Below are 12,366 nucleotides of genomic sequence, written 5' to 3'. Positions count from 1 at the left end.
TTTTCTGTCCAAGTGTCTGCTGAGGTGAAGAATGAGAGAGCTTGTTTGTGGATCAGACTTTGTAGTGATAAGACACCAAATTAACTGTGTCTGCTGTTAGTCAGATTTGATCTTAACATTTGGGTTTGGATTTTTGTCAACGCGAAAATTTGCCAGCATATCCCCTGCCAAAATTCTAATTTGGAAAGGATCTAGGCCATTAGGCCCATTAAGCCTTCCCTGCTTAAGACTGATCTGATTGAGACCTCATTTCCACTTTCCTGTCTCTCCCGTTAAATGTTTCACTCCCCTGTTAATCAATAATCTATTTAAAAACAGCATTAAAAATATTAAAATTCCCTGCCTCCATTGCTTCATCGGGGTGTGAATTTCACAGACTAAAAACAATTTGAGGAAAAGAAAATCTCATCTCTACGTCCAATGGGAGACCCTTATCTTTAAGCTTTATCCTATCGAGGTGTTCTCTTCGACAAGGGGAGACAGCCTTATAGAACATAGAACATAGAACAATACAGCACAGAACAGGCCCTTCGGCCGAAATTTGTCCTAGCTTAAGCATCCATCCATGTACCTATCCAATTGCCGCTTAAAGGTCACCAATGATTCTGATTCTGCCACTCCCACAGGCAGCACATTCCATGCCCCCACCACTCTCTGGGTAAAGAACCTACCCCTGACATCCGCCCTATATCTTCCACCCTTCACCTTAAATTTATGTCCCCTTGTAACACTCTGTTGTACCCGGGGAAAAAGTCTCTGACTGTCTACTCTATCTATTCCCCTGATCATCATATAAACCTCTATCAAGTCACCCCTCATCCTTCGCCGTTCCAATGAGAAAAGGCCTAGCACTCTCAACCTATCCTAGTATGACCTATTCTCCATTCCAGGCAACATCCTGGTAAATCTTCTCTGCATCCTCTCCAAAAGCTTCCACATCTTTCCTAAAGTGAGGCGACCAGAACTGCACACAGTACTCCAAATGTGGCCAAGGTCCTATATAGCTGCAATATCACCTCACGACTCTTGAATTCAATCCCTCTGCTAATGAACGCTAATACACCATAGGCCTTCTTACGAGCTCTATCCACCTGAGTGGCAACTTTCAAAGACCTATGAACATAGACCCCAAGATCCCTCTGCTCCTCCACCTTACTAAGATCCCTACCGTTAACCCTGTATTCAGCACTCTTATTTGTCTTCCAAAATGGACAACCTCACACTTGACAGGGTTGAACTCCATCTGCCACTCCTCAGCCCAGCTCTGCATCACATCTAAGTCCCTTTGCAGCCGACAACAGCCCTCCTCACTATCCACAACTCCACCAACCTTTGTATCGTCTGCAAATTTACTGACCCACCCTTCGACTCCCTCTTCCAAGTCATTAATAAAAATTACAAACAGCAGAGGATCCAGAACTGATCCCTGCGGAACTCCACTTGTAACTGGGCTCCAGGCTGAATATTTACCATCTACCACCACTCTCTGACTTCAACCGGTTAGCCAGTTTTCTATCCAACTGGCCAAATTTCCCTCTATCCCATGCCTCCTGACTTTCCGCATAAGCCTACCATGGGGAACCTTATCAAATACCTTACTAAAATCCATGTACACTACATCCACTGCTCTACCCTCATCCACATGCTTGGTCACCTCCTCAAAGAAATTGGTAAGACTTGTAAGGCAAGACCTACCCTTCACAAATCCGTGCTGGCTGTCCCTAATCAAGCAGTGTCTTTCCAGATACTCATAAATCCTATCCCTCAGTACCCTATCCATTACTTTGCCTACCACCGAAGTAAGACTAACTGGCCTGTAATTCCTGGGGTTATCCCTATTCCCTTTTTTGAACAAGGGCACAACATTCGCCACTCTCCAGTCCCCTGGCACCACCCCCATTGACAGTGAAGACGAAAAGATCATTGCCAACGGTTCTGCAATTTCCTCTCTTGCTTCCCACATAATCCTAGGATATATCCCGTCAGGCCCAGGGGACTTGTCTATCCTCACATTTTTCAAAATGTCCAACACATCTTCCTTCCTAAAAAGTATCTCCTTGAGCTTACCAGTCCGTTTCATACTCTCCTCCTCAACAATACGGTCCCTCTCATTTGTAAATACTGAAGAAAAGTACTCATTCAAGACCTCCCCTATCTCTTCCGACTCAATACACAGTCTTCCACTACTGTCCTTGATCGGACCTACCCTCGTTCTCGTCATTCTCATGTTTCTCACATACGCATAAAAGGCCTTGTGGTTATTCTTGATCCTACCTGCCAAAGATTCTTCATGCCCTCTCTTAGCTCTCCTAATCCCTTTCTTCAGCTCCCTCCTGGCTATCCTGTATCCCTCCACTGCTCTGTCTGAACTTTGTTTCCTCAACCTTATGTAAGCCTCCTTACAAGACATTCAACCTCCCTCATCAACCAAGGTTCCCTCACACAGCCATCTCTTTCCTGCCTGACAGGTACATACATATCAAGGACACGTCGTATCTGTTCCTTGAAAAAGTTCCACATTTCAACGACATCCTTCCCTAACAGCCTATGCTCCCAATTTATGGTCCTCAGATCCTGTCTTGCAGCATCGTATTTACCTTTCCCCCAATTGTAAAACCTGCTCTGTTGCACACACCTATCTCTCTCTCCATAACCAAGGTGAAAGTCACAGAATTGTGGTCACCATCACCAAAATGCTCACCTACTAACAAGCCCATCACTTGTCCCAGTTCGTTCCCAAATCCAATATGGCCTCCCCTCCGGTCGGACAATCTACATACTGAGTTAGAAAAGCTTCCTGAACACACTGCACAAACACCGCCCCATCCAATCTACTTGATCTAAAGAGCTTCCAATCAATATTTGGAAACTTGAAATCGCCTGTGACTACTACCCTGTGGCTTCTGCACCTTTCCAAAATCTGTTTCCCAATCTGTTTCTCCACATCTCTGCTGCTATTGGGGGGCCTATAGTAAACACCCAACAAGGTGACTGCACCTTTCCTATTTCTGACTTCAGCCCAAACTACCTCCAAAGGCAGATCCCCCTCGAACTGCCTTTCTGCAGCCGTTATACCATTTCTAATTAGCAACGCCACCCCCCTCCTTCTTTACCCCCCCCCCCCCCAATCTTATTGAAACATCTGTAACCAGGAACCTCCAACAACCATTCCTGTCCCTCTTCTATCCACGTTTCCGTAATGGCCACAACATCGTAGTCCCAAGTATCGATCCACGCCTTAAGTTCACCCACCTTATTTCTGATACTCCTTGCGTTGAAGTATACACACTTGAGCCCATCTCTGTGTCCGCGAGTATTCCCTGTCAGTGCTACCTTCTCCACAGCCTCCCTACATTCTTGGACATCCTGAAAAACAGCTAACCTACTTGCTGGACTACAAGTCCGGATCCCATCCCCCTGCCAAATTAGTTTAAACCCCCCCAAAGAGTGCTAGCAAACCTACCCCCCAGGATATTGGTGCCCTTCTGGTTCAGGTGCAACCCGTCCTGCTTGTACAGGTCCCACCTTCCCCAGAATGCAGTGCAATTGTCCAAATACCTGAAGCCCTCCCTCCTACACCATCCTTGCAGCCACGTGTTCAACTGCACTCTCTCCCTATTCCTTGCCTCACTGTCACGTGGCACCGGCAACAACCCAGAGATGACGACTCTGTCCATCCTAGCTTTTAGCTTCCAGCCTAACTCCCTGAGCTCCTGAATGACCTCCCCACCCCTCTTCCTACCTATGTCGTTGGTGCCAATGTGCACCACGACTTCTGGCTGAACACCCTCCCCCTTAAGGATTCTGAAGACACGGTCCGAGACGTCTCGGACCCTGGCACCCAGGAGGCAACAAACCATCTGAGAATCTCGCCCACGTCCACAGAACTGCCTGTCTGTCCCTCTAACTTTCGAGTCTCCTATAACTAGCGCTCTCCACCTCTCCCGCTTGGCCTCAGAACCGGACCTCGTGCCAGAGACCCGGTCACTGCAGCTTACCCCTGCTAGGCCGTCCCCCCCAACAGTATCCAAAGCGGTATACTTAATGTTGAGGGGAACGACCACAGGGGATCCCTGCTCTGCCTGCTTCCTCCCCTTCCCACCTCTAACTGTTACCCAGCTACCTCTGTTATTTGGGGTAACTATGTCCCTGTAGCTTCTATCTATCACCCTCTCAGCCTCTCGAATAATCCTCAGTTCATCCAACTCCAGCTCCAGTTCCCTAACGCGGTCTGTGAGGAGCTGGAGCTGGCTGCACTTCCTGCAGGTGAAGTCGGCAGGAGTATCGGTGGTCACCCCTACCTCAAACATCCTGCAGGAGGAACATTCCACTGCCTGCGCTGCCATAACTCTGCACTTAGTCTCCAAAACAAGAACACTAAGTAGCTTACCTGTTCAGCCGATTGAGTCCTTTTTTTTAGGTTAGAGGAGGAGGGAGGGTGGGAGACACTACACGTGTAATGTCTCGGGTTCCTTTTCCACTCAAACTTCTTACCTTCCCAGAAGCCTCTGTTGATGACTTCCGGGTTCCCGCTCCTAGTTGAAAAAAAACACAGACTGCGAAAAGAAAAACGTTAATTTAAACAGGTCTCCGCTTACCTTCCGGCTCCCCTCTCTCTGCGCCCGCTGTAGCAAACATCCTGTAGCAACCATCCTTTCAGCAACTATCCTGTTTTTTCACCTCAAGATCTTTGACATTTTAATCAGATCACCTTTCAATCTCTGAAAGACTTAGCCTTTCCTCATAAGAAAATCAATATTCTGAACTATTGACCTGAAACTGAATTGGACTAGAGTGGTGCTGGAAAAGCACAGCAGGTCAGGCAGCATCAGAGGAGCTGAACTGGACGAGACATCTCCGATAAGAGAGAATCCAACCATTGCGCTTTGGCATTCGCTGTCCTTACTATCACTGAATCCCCATTATCAACAAATTGGAGATTATCATTGACCAAAACTCAACTGGACTCACCATATAAATACAGTGGCTGCAAAAGCAGGTCAGAGGCTGAGAACATGGCAGAAAGTAACTCACCTCCTGACACCCCAAAGCCTGTCCACAATCTACAAGGCACATGTTAGGCCGAGGGCGAAGCACTCCCCACCTGTCTGGACGAGTGCAGCTCTAACAACACACAAGAAACTTGACATGATCCAGGACAAAGAAGTTTGTTTGATACCTCCTTTTTATTCACCATTAGACTGTAGGCATCGCTGACTGGGCTACAGATTATTGCCTGTCCCTTGTTCCCTTAAGAAAGTGGTGGTAAGCTGCCTTCCATAACTGCGTTGTCGATCCACCCAAAATACTGTTAGGGAGTAAATTCCAGGATTTTGACCCAGTGAAGGAATGGTATATTTCTAATTTCGGACAGTTAGTGGCTTGGAGGGGAACTTGTGAGTGGTGGTATGCCCTAGTATCTGCTATCCTTGTCCTTCTAGAATGCAGTGGTCATGGTTTGGAAAATGCTATCCAAAGAGATTTGATGAAAGTGCAACTTGCAGATGATACAGACTGCTGCAATTGATGATGGTGGGAGTAAATGTTTATGGATGTTTTGGATTAGTGGTGCTGGAAGAGCACAGCAGTTCAGGCAGCATCCAGGAGCTTCGAAATCGATGTTTCGGGCAAAAGCCCTTCATCAGGAATAAAGGCAGTGAGCCTGGAGCGTGGAGAGATAAGCTAGAGGGTGGGGGTGGGGAGAAAATAGCATAGAGTACAATGGGTGAGTGGGGGAGGGGATGAAGGTGATAGGTCAGGGAGGAGAGGGTAGAGTGGATAGGCGGAAAAGGAGATAGGCAGGTAGAACAAGTCCGGACAAGTCATGGGGACAGTGCTGAGCTGGAAGTTTAGAACTAGGGTGAGGTGGGGGAAGGGGGCTGAGGAAACTGTTGAAGTCCACATTGATGCCCTGGGGTTGAAGTGTTCTGAGGCGGAAGATGAGGCGTTCTTCCTCCAAGCGTCTGGTGGTGAGGGAGCGGCAGTGAAGGAGGCCCAGGACCTCCATGTCCTCGGCAGAGTGGGAGGGGGAGTTGAAATGTTGGGCCACGGGGCGGTGTGGTTAATTGGTGCGGGTGTCCCGGAGATGTTCCCTAAAGCGCTTTGCTAGGAGGTGCCCAGTCTCCCAATGTAGAGGGGACTGCATCGAGAGCAACGGATACAATAAATGATATTAGTGGATGTGCAGGTAAAACTTTGATGGATGTGGAAGGCTCCTTTAGGGCCTTGGATAGAGGTGAGGGAGGAGGTGTGGGCGCAGGTTTTACAGTTCCTGCGGTGGCAGGGGAAAGTGCCAGGATGGGAGGGTGGGTTGTAGGGGGGCGTGGACCTGACCAGGTAGTCACAGAGGGAACGGTCTTTGCGGAAGGCGGAAAGTGGTGGGGAGGGAAATATATCCCTGGTGGTGGGGTCTCTTTGGAGGTGGCGGAAATGTCGGCGGATGATTTGGTTTATGCGAATCATCCGCCTACATTTCTGCCACCTCCAAACAATGCCTTGAAGCTTACTTTTCCAGGACATGGAGTCAGGAGCTGGATGATTGAGGAGGAACCCAAACTGAACAAGTGCTGTTTGATAGCACCGTTGATGACACCTTCCATCACTTCACTGATGACTGAGAGTAGGCTGATGGGGTGGTAATTGGCTGGTCTGGATTTGTCCTTTGTATGACACGTCTGGTAGACGTCAGTGTTGTAACTGTACTGGAACAGTTTGGCTAGTGGTGCAGCAAATTCTGAAGACTGAGTCTTCAGTACTATTGCTGGAATGTTGTCAGGAGCTGTAGCACATGCAGTATCCAGTGTCTCCAACCATTTCTTGATATCATGTGGAGTGAATCAAATTGTCTGAACACTGGTATTTGTGATTCTGGGGACCTGTGGAGGAGATTGAGATGGATCATCCATTTGGCACTTCTGGTTGAAGATTGCTGCAAATGCTTCAGCCTTATCTTTTGTACTGGTGTGCTGGGCTCTTCCATCATTGAGGATGGGGATAGTTCAATTGTTCAATGCCATTTATGACTGGATGTGGCCGGACTGCAAAACTTAGATCTGATCTATTGGTTGTGGGAGTGCTTAGCTCTGTCTATCACTTGCTGCTCATGCTGTTGTGTAAATTCAGTGGATTGGCATCTTATTTCTATGCCTGCTGCTGATCCTGGCATGCACCCTCCCCACCAACTGCCCCCTACCCCGACCCAACCCCACACTCTCCATTGAACCAGATTTGATCCTCTAGCTTGATGGTAATAGTTGAGTAAGGGATATGCTGAGCCATGGGGTTGTAGATTGCATTGGAATGAAATTCAGCTTTGGCTGATGGCCTACAATCCCTCATGGATGCCCGATCTTGAGTTACTAGATCTGTTTGAAGTCAGTCCCATTTCACACAGTGATAGTGCCACACAGCACAATGAAGGGTTTCCTTCATGTGAAGATGGGGCCTTGTTTTCACAAGGGCAGTGCAGTGGTCTCTCTTACTGATACTCTCATGGACAGATGCATCTGTGGCCGGCATCGTTGATGATGAGGTCAAGTGCATTCTTCCCTCTTGTTCATTCCCTCATGACCTGCTGACCCAATCTAGAAGCTGTGTCCTTTCGGACCTGACCAGTTCTATCAGTAATGCTGCTGCTGAGTTACTCTTGGTGTTGGATGTTGAAATCCCCCACCGAGGGTACATTCAATGCCTGTTCCACTCTCAGCAATTCCTCTAGATGGTGTTTCTCCAGGGTGGTGTTCAACAAAGGTTCATCAGCCAAGGACTGACCAGACGTGATAATCCACAGGAAGATTCCTTGCCCATGTTTGACCCAATGCCATCAGACATCATGGGGTACAGATTCCCAGGGCTCCTTCCTCCCCACTGTGGTAATCTCATGAACTTCTCCAGTGGATCATAGTGAAAACCAAATACTATGATGATTTTTATAGTAACAGGATTCGAGTCCAGGAACCGAGATGTCTTGCTGCAACTGTTCAGGGCCTTGGTGAGATCACACCTGGAGTAGTGTATGCTGTTTTGATCTCTATATCTGATGAAGGATATTCTGGCTATGGAGAGTGTGGAAGGTTTACCAGACTGATTTCTGGGATGGCAAGGCTTATGTGATAGGATTGATTAAGACTGTATTCACTGGAGTTTTGAAGAATGAGGCGTGGAGAGGGGAATCTCATAGAAACCTGTAAAATTCTAACAGGACTAGAACAGGTAAATGCCAGAACAATGTTCTGGATGACAAGACATCTAGAACCAGGGGTGACTGTGTAAGAATAAGAGAGAGGCTATTTAGGACTGAGATGACGAGAAATGTCTTCATTCAGAGGCTGGTGAGCCTGTGGAACACTCTGGCACAAAGGTCACTTGAGGCCAATAAGGAGTTAGCATTGTTCCTCAGGCTAAAAGGATCAAAGCACAGAAATGGGAACTGGACACTGAGTTGAATGATCAGCTGGGGTCATTTTGAATGGTGGAGCAGAATCAAAGGGTCAAATAACCTTTTCCTGCTCCTAGTTGGTATGTTTCAATGTCTCCCACAGTAATTCACAGTACTGACAGGGCAGGACATACCCAGGAATGGTAATGGTGGTGTCTGGGGCATTGTCTGTAAGGTATGATTCTGAGAGTGTGACTATGTCAAGCTGTTGCTTGACTTCTCTGTGAGACAGCTCTCCCAATTTTAGTGTTAACTCCAGATGTTAGTAAGAAGGACTTTACAGGGTAAACAAATCTGTGTTGTTTGTTGTTGTTTCCCAGTGCCACTTAAAATAACTTGACAGTTTGTAGTTTCTATAGACCTTTACTATACATTACGAGCTGACCATCTCTTAGACAGTTTCGCTTAACAGACATGTATTAGAAAAGGAAGTCGTATCTGGTTGTACAGTATCAAACAAAATGTCGTTGCCAGGAGCTCTAAACATATCATTATGAATGCCTGGCTGGGTTTCATAATCCAAAATACTGGCCATGGAGGGGGAAGTTTCAAAGTTTGATTGATAACTTGAAGAAATTATTTAAGAATTTGCTGTCTTTGATATGGCTACCGAATAGAAATTATTTTTCATAACAGCTGAACCATTTCGAATGTAAAAGATGAATAAAATTTGTTAATTAAAGTTTGTTCACTATCAAGTATGTCTGCTAAATTGTATGTATGCATCTTTTCAATTCTCTACATTCTGACCCCTGGGTACTTTTCAAGTGTTTCTGTGAATACAGGCCGAGAATTCTCTACTGACTGATGGATAGAGCTAAAGGGCCAGTATGAATTTGATGGGACTGAATGGCCTCCTTCTGTGCTTTGATGATCATGAATCTCAGAATTTCCAATTCAGTCAGCAAATGGTGTTTGCTGAGGTAAAATCGAAAGAGAATGGGAATGTGTTGTACGTAAAGTAGTTAAACGAGCAGTTAAAAACCAAGATTTTGCACTACAGGGTTAAAAAGAAATGCAACATGAATTTAAATTGTGGTTCTTCCCAAAGGTCACTCACTATTTTTCCTTGTTTATGTCTGACTGTTGTGCAATGTGGCTCATAGCAGTTGCTGATGCCATATTCTGTATACAGACCACCCAGTGTTTAACAATTACTATCAATAGGCAACAGCCTACTTGTTTCCAAGTGCAGAGTGCAAGGTGTAAAGTGGAATGAATGGAACGTCTTGATGTTTGGAATTCCTGTGCAGAATTCAATGTTGATTACACCACTGATTCTGAAACATTCTTATCCACATTCCTGCACCCAAAATGTGCCATCTCATGTTTATTTTTATTAAGCCTGATATGATTGCTCTACTTTTCATAATTTACTGGAACACCTGGCATAGTGTTATCTGCAGTCTCTCTGTAATCATACACAGAAGAATTGATTTTATAGGGGAAGCACTTAGAATGTAATCTTGCTCTGATGTGGTGCAGGCAACACACAGAATCAGGAAAGTCATGCTTAATGCTGGCAGCAAGAATTTGGATTTATAGAAGCACTTTTAAGATATGAAAACATCCTTGGAATGAGATTGAAATCGTCTTCTTTAAAGCATGAAGGCTAAAAGCAGAATAGATAGTGGTTTTGAAAGGTAATAGAAACTGATTCTAATGGTTAAAATTTTGATAGCGGACATGTTAACTTTAACAAATGGACTGCCAGACAAGTAATCCGACAGTCAAATATAACCTCCTGTTACTTCCTGTGCAAGAGCTCTGAAAATTCACTATTGTCAATAGTCTTTCTCTGTATTCATGCTCAGTTCCATTACACCATGGACACATGTCTATTTCTATTTGTCAAATGCTTTACCATTATTTTGTATTATCATTCTGTCAATTTAAAACATGATCTGCTCCTGTACATGTCTGCAGTTCATGCTGATGTTTTTTTTTTATTATTCTTTCGCAGGATGAGGCATTGCTGCCACTGCCACAACATCTTTAATGATTCATTTTCATATATTTCCAGTGACAGATGTTAAGCTAATTAGTTGGTAGCTTCTGGTTTTAGTCTCTCCCCCTCATGAATAATGACTTATATTTGCTAACCAAATGGAACCTTTCCTGAATCAAAGGAAGTTTGAAAAATTAAACAATCACATCAGTGGTCTGGAGATTTGGCCCAGTGCAGTCTGGAGACTAGATGCTGGGATGGAAGAACTGTAAATAGAGTACTTTTTATTCTTTTTAATTCTAATGCTGAACTTTTATTGATTATTCTTTCAATTTTATACCAAATAAGTATCAGTGCCTAGGTATCTTGTACCTAAGATGGCGCCACAAATGACAGCATTGAAAATTTTTCACTGCACTCATTTGAGTGCACATGACAATGAAGCTAATTTATTCATTCATTTGTTCATTCATTCATTCATTCATTCAATTATCACACTGGTCAGTAATTCTTTTAAGACTGTAGCATGAAGTCCGTCAGAATCTGGAGACATGTTCGAACACACAGCTCTAAACATTTACTCTGTACTACTTCAGTGGTGATTGTAATTTTCTTGAGTTCTCCCTCACTTTCATTCCTCTATTTTGAGCAATTTTTGGAATTTTACTTTTATCACTTGTAGGGACGACTGATCCAAACTTCAACAGTCATTTAATTTTACAACTGACTCCTCATTTTTCATTACTAATTCCTCAGGCACACTTTATATTGGACCAATGATCACTTTAGGAGAAAGTGAGGACTACAGATGATCACTTTGTTAACTTCATATATGAGCTCCTACTATTTTCATATTCTGAGCTGGCTTTCTCATGCTGTACTTTTGTTTCCTTCCTTTATTATACTCAATCCCTGTTCCTAAACTGTTCTGAGCTGAAAATGTGTTGCTGGAAAAGCACAGCAGGTCAGGCAGCATCCAGGGAACAGGAGAATCGATGTTTCGGGCATGAGCCCTTCTTCAGGAATGAGGAAAGTGTGTCCAGCAGGTTAAGATAAAAGGTAGGGAGAAGGGACTTGGGGGAGGGGCGTTGGAAATGTGACAGGTGGAAGGAGGTCAAGGTGAGGGTGATAGGCTGGAGTGGGGGAGGGGGCGGAGAGGTCAGGAAGAAGATTGCAGGTTAGGAAGGAGGTGCTGAGTTAGAGAGATTTGACTGAGACAACGTAGGGGAAGGGGAAATAAGGAAACTGGAGAAATCTGAGTTCATCCCTTGTGGTTGGAGGGTTCCTAGGCGGAAGATGAGGCGCTCTTCCTCCAGCCATCGTGTTGCTAAGTTCTGGCGATGGAGGAGTCCAAGGACCTGCATGTCCTTGGTGGAGTGGGAGGGGGAGTTGAAGTGTTGAGCCACGGGGTGGTTGGGTTGGTTGGTGTGGGTGTCCCTAGCAAAACTGGAATCAATGAGTATCAGGGGACAAACTATTTGATGGTTAGAGTTATATCTGGCACATGGGAAGATGGTTGTGTTTGTTAGTGATCAGTCATCTCAGTTCCAGGATATCTCTGCAGGAGTTCTTCAGGGTAGAGTTCTCAGCCCAACCATCTTCAGCTGTTTCATCAATGACCTTCCATACATCATAAGGTCAGAGGGAGGGATGTTTGCCAATGGTTGCACAATGTTCAACACCAAATGCGACTCTTCAGACACTGAAGCAGTTTGTGTCCAAATGCAACAAGACCTGGACAAAATCCAGGCTTAGGCTGATAAGTGGCAAGTAACATTCGCACCACAAATGGCAGGCTATGTCCATCACCAATAAAAGACAATCTAACCATCGCCTCGACATTCAATGGTGTTAGCATCATTTAATCCCCCACTATCAACATCCTAGGGGTTATCATTGATTGGAAACTGAACTGGACTCACCACATAAACACTGTCTATAAGAGCAAGTCAGAGGCTAGGAATACTGCAATGAGTGAAAG

The sequence above is a fragment of the Chiloscyllium plagiosum genome, unplaced genomic scaffold, assembly GCF_037043375.1.
Source record: "Chiloscyllium plagiosum isolate Xiang-an unplaced genomic scaffold, Cpla_swu_hap1 HiC_scaffold_2, whole genome shotgun sequence".
Taxonomy (NCBI): Eukaryota; Metazoa; Chordata; class Chondrichthyes; order Orectolobiformes; family Hemiscylliidae; genus Chiloscyllium; species Chiloscyllium plagiosum.
The sequence above is the reverse complement of the archived record's forward strand: the minus strand, read 5'-3'. Positions refer to the sequence as shown.